The sequence below is a fragment of the Trachypithecus francoisi genome, unplaced genomic scaffold (assembly GCF_009764315.1).
Source record: "Trachypithecus francoisi isolate TF-2019V2 unplaced genomic scaffold, Tfra_2.0 Lachesis_group3, whole genome shotgun sequence".
NCBI classification, from domain to species: Eukaryota; Metazoa; Chordata; class Mammalia; order Primates; family Cercopithecidae; genus Trachypithecus; species Trachypithecus francoisi.
The window spans coordinates 26080885-26094361 of NW_022681468.1; the positions used below are offsets into that span (position 1 = coordinate 26080885).

At 38.9% G+C, this 13477-nt stretch overlaps 1 protein-coding gene and 1 pseudogene across 2 annotated transcripts in view; both read right to left on the reverse strand.

Annotated features, from left to right (window-relative positions):
- TSHR (thyroid stimulating hormone receptor) overlaps positions 1 to 13477 on the reverse strand; it is a 171947-nt gene that overhangs the window by 86156 nt on the left and 72314 nt on the right. The gene's annotated exons all lie outside the window — the stretch shown is intronic.
- On the reverse strand, positions 4384 to 5226 carry LOC117069242 (annotated as a pseudogene).

Genomic DNA, 13477 nt, shown 5'->3' on the forward strand with positions numbered 1-13477 from the left:
AATTTAATTCATTTACATTCAAGGTTATCATTGATAGGTAAGAACTTACTCTTAACATTTTGTTAAATTATTTTCTGGTTGTTTTATATTTCCTTTGTTCCTTTTTCCCTCTCTTACAGTTTACCTGTGTGGTTTGGTGATTTTTTTTTTTTTTTTGTAGTGATAAACTTTGATTTTTTTTTCCTTTTCATTGTGTATCTGCTGTAATTTTTTTTTTTTTTTTGTGGCTACCATGGGGGCTTACATTTTAAAAACTGTGTAGTTATAATAGATAATTTAAGTGATAATAACTTAACTTTGGCTGCATACAAATATTTTAGACCTATCTTCTACCCCCCAAATTTGTTTATTTTTTATTTGTATTTTTGAGACAGAGTCTTGCTTTGTTGTCCAGGCTAGAGTGCAATGGTGTAATCTTGGCTCATTGCAACCTCCGCCTCCCAGGTTCAAGCAATTCTCCTGCCTCAGCCTCCTGAAAACCTGGGACTGCAGGCACGCACCACCACACCCAGCTAATTTTTGTATTTTTAGTAGAGATGGGGTTTCGCCATTTTGGCCAGGCTGGTCTCAAACTCCTGACCTCAGGTGATCCCCCAACCTTGGCCTCCCAAAGTTTTGGGATTGTAGGCATGAGCCACTGCACCTGGCCTCCCCCACCAAATTTATAACTTTGTTGCTTACTTTGTATCTTTTCATATTGTGTACGTATTTTAACAACCTGTTGTAGCTATAGTGACAACTGAAAGTTTATATACCACCATTACAGTAATGGAGTATTCTAAATTTGATAATAAATTTACTTCTTCCAGTGAGATTATGCTTTCATTTTTTTCATGCTAGTAATTATTTTCCTAATATATCCAGTTGAAGCACTCTCTCTAACATTTCTTATATGGTTGGTCTAGCAGTGATGGATTCTCTCAGCTCTCTCTTGCCTAAAAACGCTATTTTTTCTTCATTTCTGAAGTATAAATTTGCTGGGTAGAGTATTCCAGATAGACAGTCTCCCCCTCCCCACCTCACCTCTTTAAGCACTTTGAATTTATTATTTGGTTCTCTCTTGACCTGCATGGTTTTTGCCGAGAAATCCGCTGATAGTCTAGTGGGGATTCCCTTATATGTAACTTGATTCTCTTCTCTCACTGCTTTTGGAATTCTGTTTTTAACTTTTGAGGATTTGATTATAATGTGCTTTGGAGAGAACCTCTTTGGGTTGAATCTGTCTGGGATCCTTTGTGCTTCATGAAGCTGGATGTACATATCTTTCCAAAGACTTGGGAAGTTTTAAACTATATTTTTAAGTAACCTTTCTGTGTCTCTCTTCATCTTTTGTCCTATGGAAATCCCATAATGCAAATATTTGTTTGCTTAGTTGGTGTCCCAGAAGTCCAACTGGCTTTGGTTGTTCTTTTCATTCTTTTTTCTTTTTGATCTCTGACTAGGTTATTTGGAAAGACTTGCCTTTAAGTTCACAAATTTTTGTCTTCTGCTTAATTTAGTCTGCTGTTGAAGCTCTGAATTGTATTTCTTCATTTTGTTAAATTTTTTAGTTCCAAAATTTCTGTTTGGTTCTTTTTATTTTTATTATTTTTGTTTTTTTTGACAGTACCACAAAGGCTCTCCATTCGTCTGAATGAAGATGCCAATAAAGGACTTTTACTGTGGGTTTGTTTGCTGCATTCAAATTACACAATGTAAGGAGTAAAGTGTGCAACACACAAAACCCCCAGCATCAAACAAACAAGCAAAACAAAACACCGGCACTACACATTTCCTCTAAATTCACAGTACAACAGCCAATTATGGAAATGATGTGGTAGGGAATAAACAATGGCATATTTTCTTCACATCAGTCATTAATATTTATTCCCCTGTGAAGTTCATTGTTCTAATTTCCATTATTCAAAGGGGAAGTTCTATCCTTGAGGACACCCAAAAGTATGCTATTACATGGCAGCATCAGCAGCATCCTCAGCACTGGAAGAAAAAGCCACGCAGCTCGTTCTCTGCACAAAGTTGTTGCTCCATAAATGATATAACAATAGAATCATTTCACCATTATCATGTCTCCTGCAAGGGTCACCACATGCCTTGTCCAGTGAGATCCTGAGGTCCTGAGGTCAGTAGAATCATAGCTGAGCAGGGCATGGGCATTTCTAAGTGGGAAGGCATGACAGTATGAGAGAAGTTTCCAGCATTGCAACCTTTTGCAGTTCACACAACACTTCAGATAAACTAGGTATAGTTACCCAGAAGAAATAAAGTTCAATTATTATAGCTTCTTCTTGCTCAATCATTACTTGTCAGGGCTGCTTCAACTCTTAAACTCCAAGAAGCTATAGAGGAGAAAAATGACTCTTATCTGTAGGATTTGCGATTCCAACCTTTCATTCACTTGGCAGATGGATCCTGAAAGCTGCTAGGTGTCAGGCTTTGCACCCTCCCTGTTTTTGAGAATTGGTCCGAAGGCTTTAGTAAGAGTAAATTGGGAGCTGAAGCACATATATTTACTTAACTTTATTTAACATTTTTCTTTTTTAAACCATAGATTCAGATCTGGCAATTGCACATATCTGAGTATTTTTTTTCTTCTGGAGTTACAAAGCCTTCATCTGGGGTGGTGTAGGAATGAAATAGAAATTGCAAAAAGGCAAATTATTATATTTTCATTAGAAATTTAACTTTAGTCCTGTTTCTATCATAGGACAATTTTCACAAATACCAAAACGATTCTACAAAAAGTTATTTCTGGTCTTTCTGCTTTAGCAATTGGTAAAGCTTCCACAAAATCTTAATCAGTAGAAAACCATGTAACGAGCATGTGTTTTTAACATGAAGCTATGACTAATTATTCGAGAATACTACTTTCAGTTAAACTTCATACAAAAGGACAAGAAGAAAAAAATATGAGAAAACAGACCCCTTTTCTGCTTAAATTCACAAATGGCAGAATCATAGTTGGCTGGAATAGAAACAGCAGGGTCCTTCAGAAACTTCAGAGTTTTTAAAAATGACTTCTCACTATTTTGCCGGGACTGGTGTCAAACTCCTGGGCTCAAGCGATCCTTCTGCTCCAGCCTCTCAAGTAGATGGTACTACACAGCATGTGCTGCTGTAACCCACTTAGATCTTCTGATTAAGCTATCAATAAAGGCTAAGAGCACACAGTCATAAAATCCTTGAATAGACTTCTCATTCTCTGTGTTTCTCTCAATTCATGGTAGCATGATGTCAACTCTGAAGTTGTTCCTGAAGATAAAGAGAGGGCGGATGACCAACGCTAGAGCATGACCCATAACACGGCAAAGTGAATGTGTATAGAGTATAAGGCAGCAGCTCTCTACCTCTGGTGGGCATCAGAAATATTTGCATACCTTTCTAAACATATGAGGGCTTGGACTTCACTCCCTACTTCCAAAGATGAAGCTCCAGGCAGATAGGTCTTGCCAAACTTTAGTCAGCAATTGTGATGTGTGTCACAGAGAACTAACTATTGGTACAATGTTTCTGCCAGGCATATGCACAACCTTTATTTTGCAAAACTGGAGATGATTTATCAATGGTGCATTTTACAAGATCACCACTGTAAGAATTCCTTTCTTTGTCTACCTTAGCTGCAGATTACTCACAACAGGCATGCATAAATGTCAATTCTCTTTATAACCTAAGGTGGAATTTTAAATGAGCTTTTGCTTTTCACACTTTGCTTCTTTTTGTTTGTTTGTTTGTTTGTTTTTGAGACAGAATCTCGCTCTGTCACCCAGGCTGGGGCGCAGTGGCCGGATCTCAGCTTACTGCAAGCTCCGCCTCCCGTGTTTACACCATTCTCCTGCCTCAGCCTCCCAAGTAGCTGGGACTACAGGCTCCCGCCACCTCGCCCGGCTAGTTTTTTTTGTATTTTTTAGTAGAGACGGGGTTTCATCGTGTTAGCCAGGATGGTCTCGATCTCCTGACCTCGTGATCCACCCGTCTTGGCCTCCCAAAGTGCTGGGATTACAGGCTTGAGCCACCGCGCCCGGCCCCACACTTTGCTTCTTTTATGTGGTAGAGCTAGATTGTACTTTCTGACTTCTTGTTTGTAGCTAGTTTCACTGAAAATTCTTCTGGTTTTTGTGTGCTGCTAATCTCTTTTTTTAAAGATAAAGAGAATTGTACACTTTTTTTTTTTTTTTTTTAGAAAAAGACCATATAGAAAACATTCATCTTAGCAACTTCTGATACAAAGAAAAAAGAAAAAACCCTGATTTTAATTTACCACTGATTTTTACTAAACTTTTAATCTTTAGTTTATGCAACAGGACCACAATTTCTTTTCCCAGTTATTAACACCCAGATTGTTTCAAACCCTAAAAGGAAAGTGCAAAACATCATGCTGTAGAATTTCTATGCCTTAGCTTCTGCAGTGTTTCTCTGTAAAGGGGCCAGGATGACCCCAACATTCCTGTCTTCACTCTCGGAGCTGTACAAATTATGCTTTTTGATGTATTCTTGGACAAGATCTAGTACAGTAATGGAGGCTCTGGCCCTTTCTAAGGGCTCTCCGGATTTTTGTGGATGAGGTATCATTAGTGATCCATTCATTCACCACATGAATTTTGCTCCAGTGTTTCCATAGCACATCAGATTCATAGATGAATTTCTGAGCAGCATTTCCAGCTTGAGTAATGCATGAGTCCATAGTCTGCCATGATTTGGGTGATGTCTTTACTCTTCCAGAAATTGGGAACACCAAAGGACTCCAGTAAATCTGCCCCACACAGCAGCTTAACCTTTGGCGTACCTTTTGTTTTTGGCTCTAGGGATTTCTTTTGACTAGAATTTTGTCTTTGTTCAGCTCATGGAATTCCTCTTCCATCCAGACCTTTCCAGTGTAGGTGAGTTCTGCCGGTGATCACAGTTACTAGCCTCCAATTTATCTTGATTGTGTCTTAGCATCTTGACAGTCTCTATCCACTCCTTCTGAAGACTTTTTCATGTATCAACTTCCACCGATTTGGAATTCTTGGTGGCAAGTTCTGCCATGATGACCTGCTGATGGGCAGGAATGAGTCCCTTCTTCTTGCATGCATCATCAATGGGAGAGATTATGCCTTTGACAACTCTATATCTTCCTGTTCAATTCATGCAGTCCTTGGCCAGTTCAAACAACCTGAGGTGCATGTTGGTGATGGGACTGAAGGAGCCACAAGCAAGAAGAACCACTTCAGTCTTCTGTGAATTTTCCATGGTAAGAACTTGAATTTGTTGATCTAAATGGAAAACTGTGACACCTCCCTTGTCGTTTTTACAAAGGAAATTCTTTGAACCTGAAGTGCCTTGCAAGGTAGGCGATTGGAACCATTTCGACTAGTGTGTCAACAGTCTTCTCTAAGGTGAACTAGAAAAATGGTTTCATATTCAAATTGTAACTCTTTTCCATGCTTCTGCATTTGACACCTTCCCTCAAGGCATGTTCGGATGCAGTTTTCCTCAAAGACCCTCTTGGCCTTGCTGGGAAAGTCCTAAGAAAGGCTGTGGTAGGAGCAGTTGAAGGAGAAACTGCCCCCATCCATGGATGTCTCAGGCTGCTCAAGTGGAAGTTTGTTTGGTTCTTTTTAATGATATCTATCTCTTTGTTCAATTTCTTATACAGATCATAAATTATTTTCCCAATGTATTTGAAATGTCTATCTGTGTTCTTTTGTATCTCTCTGAGTTTCCTTAAGATTCACAAATTTCTATTTCTTTGTGTTAAGTAACTGGAGAATCACTGTGCTCATTTGGTAGTGTCATGTTTCTTGTGTCCCTCTGTTGATATCTGTGCATCTCGTGGAAGAGTTGCCTCTTCCTATTTTATACAGTAGATTCCAGAGGGAAAGACTTTCACCTGAAGATGTATCCTAGGGAGTCAGCTGGGTAGAGTGCATTGGCTTTGGTTCTGGGTGAGGACAGTAGTGTAGTCTGTCTGAAGTTTCTGTAGTCATTGTCAGTGATGCCTATAAGTGCCCCTGTGACCTAGGCTGCTAGAGTTTGTGTGGCTAGTTTGCTGGTTCTGGCGCTGCTTCCCTGTGGGCAAAGTGCCAGGCTGGTTCATGCAAGGGAGCATGGGATAGATCCACTGGCTCTGTGGTTACTCTCCTGGGGGTAGGTTGCTAAGCTAGTTTGCACATGAAGGGATCAAAGGGATAATACCTACTTTTAAAATCTGAAGCTAGACATCCTAATGGTGTTGTAGAGTACCAAAGTGTAAATAAATAAGAAACAACATAGATTTGCCCTGAAAATATAGTTAGTTCTTCAAGTTAAAGCCTCATGTTTTTTCCTAAATCTTAAATAATAATTCCTAGAACATACATAATATTTTTTTAACCATGCCTCAAATTATTGTTCAATTGAAAATATGTTTTTCCATAAACTTCTTTATCAAAATATAAACAAAGATACCCAGTCAGAGCCTAGGGTCATTCTGTCCCCTATGTGTGTAGTTCCTTCAAATGTATGATTGTAGGTTCACAAACTGGATTATGATTTCATGCCAAGAGTAGGATGGTAGAACACGGAAGAAACCCATGTTCTTCTAAGCATAATGCTGTGTATGTCACCAACAGGTCAGCTTTCCTTCTCCCCTTCCCCCGATGCAAAAGGGTGAACAGATTTATAAGAACTAGGGTTTATGTAGGTCATCAAGGGATACCCAAACCCTAGAGATTTCCTGATTATTTTATTAATTGAGGCAGCCAGTCAGAGCATGCTAGTTCCCATGATACCTCAACTTTTACAGAGAGGTCTAAAGTCTTATCATGTTGTGATTTTATATGTAAAAGGCATTAAAACATGGTATATGCCCTGGCAAACCCCCATCATAATGAAAAAATGTCATGACCAAAAAGGAATATTTGCTCCATGTATGCTATATTCAGAATGAATTTCCTACTGACAATCTTGTTGATTAAAATAAAAATAAAGCCATATACACATTTCTCCTGACAATCCTCTCAATTAAAAAAATAATAAAAATGAAACCACATGATTTTCCAGTTTGAATGAAAAAGACTAAGTGGATGAGAAGTCCAAAATGCATCTGTATCTGGGAGGTCATACTCAATTCCATTCAGCATTATCAAAACCACTCTTCAGTAAAGTCTATCTGATTTAGAAAAGTTTGTTTCACAAAATGAAATACCATTGGTGAGAGAATTTAATTAGCATTTATTTCCCTGCCGATTTCTAAAAGGTGCTTGTATTTGTCTTAATTCATTGAAAGAGAGAGAAAAGGATTAATACTCAAATATTTCATCCCATATAATAATTCAAGTAGAATTTACTTTAAAATTCAAGGCCAAACTTCAGATTTTTAAAGAAAATATATTTTGATGTGATAACCTGGAGCTCAATCCTTGAGGTAAAAAATGGATTTCACCAAAAGCAATACAATTTTTGCTTGAAATTCAGTGAAGGATCAATTTTCTGTGGTCTTTTAGCCAAGAGACAAGGAAAAAAAATGAACTCGGTTCATTTTTTAAATTCTGGTTTAGTGTCAGAGAGTAGGCAATTGAAAGTTCTTTGTGAAAGTGATTTCTTTGTTTTCCCTAAGAGCTCTTGAATGTTCATACTGGAACATTAGTGACCTTGTTTATACCAACGTTGTATCAGCCACCATCAGCTGCCTTCTGTGCTACAATAGATATGCTCCAGTACTTGTAGGTCCAAAGTTTCTAGGGCCTATCAACACAATTTCTTAAACATCAAGAGGCTGGTAGTTATGGCAAAAGAGACTTTCTGCAGAACTCTCACTGAACCCAGCATAATTCCTAGCACATCCAGCCCATACTGTAGTCCAAAGTGCACTGTTAAGTAATTACAGAATATAAATTATTTTGTGGCAGTTTTAGTGAATTATTTTTATGGTGCTGAGGTTTGGAGATTCCAGACGATGTTGTGCAGTCTCAACAAACTATGTAATAGACAACTGGCAAGGATGCATAATCCGTGGGTATATTTTTTTTAAGAAAGGCCAAGTTATTCTTTCACCCTCTTTTCTTTAGAAAAAATGTCAAATGCTTTGATTAACTGATAGGTTACCAGGTAGTCTGAAGAACAGTTTCCCAGAATGGCCCACATTCCTTTCTACCACATAGTACAGAAAATTTTTATTTCTATAAAGTAAGCATAAAGATTTAGGCTGATTTGGGTTTTTTTTCTCATTAACACATTTTAAAACTGAAAATCAAGTCACATATATTTTTATTTATTTTCTCTCCATCATAAATAAACTGCTCAGAGTGCAGATACAGAACTGTAACAATCCAAATCAGGACAGCTCTCTTTTTGCTCCCCTTCCACATCTCCCTCTTTTCTCCCTTTCTCCCTTTGCTATCATGCTATATGATCTGAACTCCTAGGGTATGAAATATAGATGAGAAACTAATATATATAAACCTCAAAAGTAAATTATAGAACAGTTTTATAACACTGAGTTAAATAAGATGAAGAAGGGAAAATATGTCCTTATAATTAAAATAAAAACCCTGATGATACCTATTGCTGAAATAAGGAATGCCTTCTCAAAGATTTGGAACTAAGATTTACATGGGAAAAGGGAGTGAAATAACTCTGGGGAAATCACAATGGCCTTTGTTATAGTTTTTCATTCCTTTAAAGGTTACAGAATGATTCATATTTTCTATTTCTTCATGTGTCAGTTTTGGTAAATTGTTTTTTATAGGAATTTATCCATTTTATTAAAAATTTCAAATTTAGAGACATAAAGTTAATATCTTTAAATAATATAATTTTAAAATATCTATAGATTCTGTGATAATAGACTCCTTTTTAATTTGTGATTCTTCATTTCCTTGATCAACCTTACCAATGGTTTATCAATTTTATTAGTCTTTTCAAATAATCCATTTGGCGGTTCCAAGATGGCCACATAGGAACAGCTCCAGTCTACAGCTCCCAGTGTGAGCAACACAGAAAACGGTGATTTCTGCATTTCCAACTGAGGTACTGGGTTCATCTCACTGGGGCTTGTCAGACAGCAGGTGCAGGACAGTGGGTGCAGCCCACCGAGCGTGAACCGAAGCAGGGCGAGGCATCGACTCACTTGGGAAGTGCAAGGGGTCAGGGAATTCCCTTTCCTAGCCAAGGGAAGCTGTGATGGACAGCACCTGGAAAACTGGGTCACTCCCACCCTAATACTGTGCTTTTCCAACGGTCTTAGCAAACAGCACACCAGGAGATTATATCCTGCGCCTGGCTCAGAGGGTCCCATGTCAATGTTGTGTTGCTCATTGCTAGCACAGCAGTCTGAGATCGAACTGCAAGGCAGCAGCCAGGCTGGGGGAGGGGTGCCTGCCATTGCTGAGGCTTGAGTAGGTAAACAAAGCAGCAGGGAAGCTCGAACTGGGTGGAGCCCACCACAGCTCAAGGAGGCCTGCCTGCCTCTGTAGACTCCACCTCTGGGGGCAGGACATAGCTGAACAAAAGGCAGCAGAAACCTCTGCAGACTTAAATGTCCTTGTCTGACAGCTTTGAAGAGAGTAGTGGTTCTTCCAGCACGGAGTTTGAGATCCGAGAATGGACAGACTGCCTCCTCAAGTGGGTCCCTGATCCCCAAGTAGCCTAACTGGAAGGCACCCCCAGTAGGGGCAGACTGACACCTCACACGGCCGGGTAACCCTCTGAGATGAAGCTTCCAGAGGAACGATCAGGCAGCCACATTTGCTATTCAGCAATATTTGCTGTTCTGCTGCCTCCTCTGCTGATACCCAGGCAAACAGGGTCTGGAGTAGACCTACCGCAAACTTCAACAGACCTGCAGCTGAGGGTCCTGACGATTAGAAGGAAAACTAACCAACAGAAAGGACATCCACACCAAAACCCCATCTCTACGTCGCCATCATCAAAGACCAAAGGTAGATAAAAGACAAAGATGGGGAAAAAACAGAGCAGAAAAGCTGAAAATTCTAAAAATCAGAGTGCCTCTCCCCCTCCAAAGGAATGCAGCTCCTCGCCAGCAATGGAACAAAGCTGGATGGAGAATGACTTTGATGAATTGAGAGAAGAAAACTTCAGATGATCAAACTTCTCCAAGCTAAAGGAGGAAGTTCGAACCCATTGCATAAATGACCTGATGGAGCTGAAAACCATAGCACAAGAAGTACATGACGAATGCACAAGCTTCAGTAGCTGATTCGATCAACTGAAAGAAAGGGTATCAGTGATTGAAGATCAAATGAATGAAATGAAGCGAGAAGTTTAGAGAAAAAAGAGTAAAAAGAAATGAACAAAGCCTCCAAGAAATATGAGACTATGTGAAAAGACCAAATCTACGTCTGATTGGTGAACCTGAAAGTGACAGGGAGAATGGAACCAAGTTGGAAAACACCCTGCAGGATATTATCCAGGAGAACTTCCCCAACCTAGCAAGGCAGGCCAACAATCAAATTCAGGAAATACAGAGAACACCACAAAGATACTCCCTGAGAGGAGCAACTCCAAGACACATAATTATCAGATTCACCAAAGTTGAAATGAAGGAAAAAATATTTAGGGCAGCCAGAGAGAAAGGTCGGGTTACCCACAAAGGGAAGCTCATTAGACTAACAGCGGATCTCTCGGCAGAAACTCTACAATCCAGAAGACAGTGGGGGCCAATATTCAACATTCTTAAAGAAAAGAATTTTCAACCCAGAATTTTATATCCAGCCAAACTAAGCTTCATAAGTGAAGGAGAAATAAAATCCTTTACAGACAAGCAAATGCTGAGAGATTTTGTCACTACGAGTTCTGCCCTACAACAGTTCCTGAGGAAGCACTAAACATGGAAAGGAACAACTGGTACCAACCACTGCAAAAACATGCCAAATTGTAAAGACCATTGATGCTAGGAAGAAATTGCATCAACTAACGAGCAAAATAACCAGCTAATATCATAATGACAGGATCAAATTCACACATAGCAATATTAACCTTAAATGTAAAAGGGCTGAATGCTCCAATTAAAAGACACAGACTGGCAAATTGGATAAAGAGTCAAGACCCATCAGTGTGCTGTATTCAGGAGACCCATCTTATGTGCAGAGACACACATAGGCTCAAAATAAAGGGATGGAGGAAGATCTACCAAGAAAATGGAAAAAAAAGGTGGCAGGGGTTGCAATCCTAGTCTCTGTTAAAACAGACTTTAAACCAACAAAGATCAGAAGAGACAAAGAAGGCCATTACATAATGGTAAAGGGATCAATTCAACAAGAAGAGCTAACCATCCTAAATATATATGCACCCAATACAGGAGCACCCAGATTCATAAAGCAAGTCCTTAGAGACTTACAAAGAGACTTAGACTCCCACACAATAATAATGAGAGACTTTAACACTCCACTGTCAACATTAGACAGATCAATGACACAGAAAGTTAAAAAGGACATCCAGGAATTGAACTTAGCTCTGCACCAAGCAGACCTAATAGACTTCTGCAGAACTCTCCATCCCAAATCAACAGAATATACATTCTTCTCAGCACCACATTGCACTTATTCCAAAATTGACCACATAGTTGGAAGTAAAGCACTCTTCAGCAAATGTAAAAGAATAGAAATTATAACAAACTGTCTCTCAGACCACAGTGCAATCAAACTAGAACTCAGGATTAAGAAACTCACTAAAAACCACTCAACTACATGGAAACTGAACAACCTGCTCCTGAATGACTACTGGGTATATAATGAAATGAAGGCAGAAATAAAGATGTTCTTTGAAACCAATGAGAACAAAGACACAACATACCAGAATCTCTGGGACACATTTAAAGCAGTGTGTAGAGGGAAATTTATAGCACTAAATGCCCACAAGAAAAAGTAGGAAAGATCTAAAATTGACACGCTAACATCACAATTAAAAGAACTAGAGAAGCAAGAGCAAACACATTCAAAGCTAGCAGAAGGCAAGAAGTAACTAAGATCAGAGCAGAACTGAAGGAGATAGAGACACAAAAAAACCCTTCAAAAAATCAATGAATCCAGGAGCTGGTTTTTTGAAAAGATCAACAAAATTGATAGACTGCTGGCAAGATGAATAGAGAAGAAAAGAGAGAAGAATCAAATAGACTCAATAAAAAATGATAAAGAGGATATCACCACCCATCCCACAGAAATACAAACTATCATCAGAGAATACTATAAACATCTCCATGAAAATAAGCTAGAAAATCTAGAGAAATGGATAAATTCCTGGACACATACACCCTCCCAAGACTAAACCAGGAAGAAGTTGAATCCCTGAACAGACCAATAACAGGCTCTGAAATTGAGGCAATAATTAATAGTCTACCAACCAAAAAAAGTCTGGGACCAGACAGATTCACAGTCGAATTCTACCAGAGGTACAAGGAGGTGCTGGTATCATTCCTTCTGAAACTATTCCAATCAATAGAAAAAGAGGGAATCCTCACTAACTCATTTTATGAGGCCAGCATCATCCTGATACCAAGGCCTGGCTGAGACACAATAAAAAAAGAGAATTTTAGACCAATATCCCTGATGAACATCGATGCAAAAATCCTCAATAAAATACTGGCAAACCCGATCCAGCAGCACATCAAAAAACTTAGCCACCATGATCAAGTGGGCTTCATCCCTGGGATCCAAGCCTGGTTCATCATACACAAATCAATCAATGTAATCCATCATATAAACAGAACCAACGACAAAACCCACATGATTATCTCATTAGATGCAGAAAAGACCTTTGACAAAATTCAACAGCCCTTTGTGCTAAAAACTCTCAATAAATTCGATATTGATGGAACGTATCTTAAAATAATAAGAGCTATTTATGACAAACCCACAGCCAATATCATACTGAATGGGCAAAAACTGGAAGCATTCCCTTTAAAAACTGGCACAAGTCAGGGATGCCCTCTCTCACCACTCCTATTCAACATAGTGTTGGAAGTTCTGGCCAGGATAATGAGGCAGGAGAAAGAAATAAAGGGTATTCAATTAGGAAAAGAGGAAGTCAAATTGTCCCTGTTTGCAGATGACATGGATTGTCTATTTAGAAAACCCCATCATCTCAGCCCCAAATCTCCTCAAGCTGGTAAGCAACTTCAGCAAAGTCTCAGGATACAAAATCAATGTGCAAAAATCACAAGCATTTCTATACACCAATAACAGACAAACAGAGAGCCAAATCATGAGTGAACTCCCATTCACAATTGCTTCAAAGAGAATAAAATACCTAGGAATCCAACTTACAGGGGATGTGAAGGACTTCTTCAAGGAGAACTACAAACCACGGCTCAATGAAATAAAAGAGGACACAAACAAATGGAATAACATTCTATGCTCATGGATAGGAAGAATCAATATCATGAAAATGGCTATACTGCCCAAGGTAATTTATAGATTCAATGCCATCTCCATTAAGCTACCAATGACTTTCTTCACAGAATTGGAAGAAACTACTTTAAAGTTCATATGGAACCAGAAAAGAG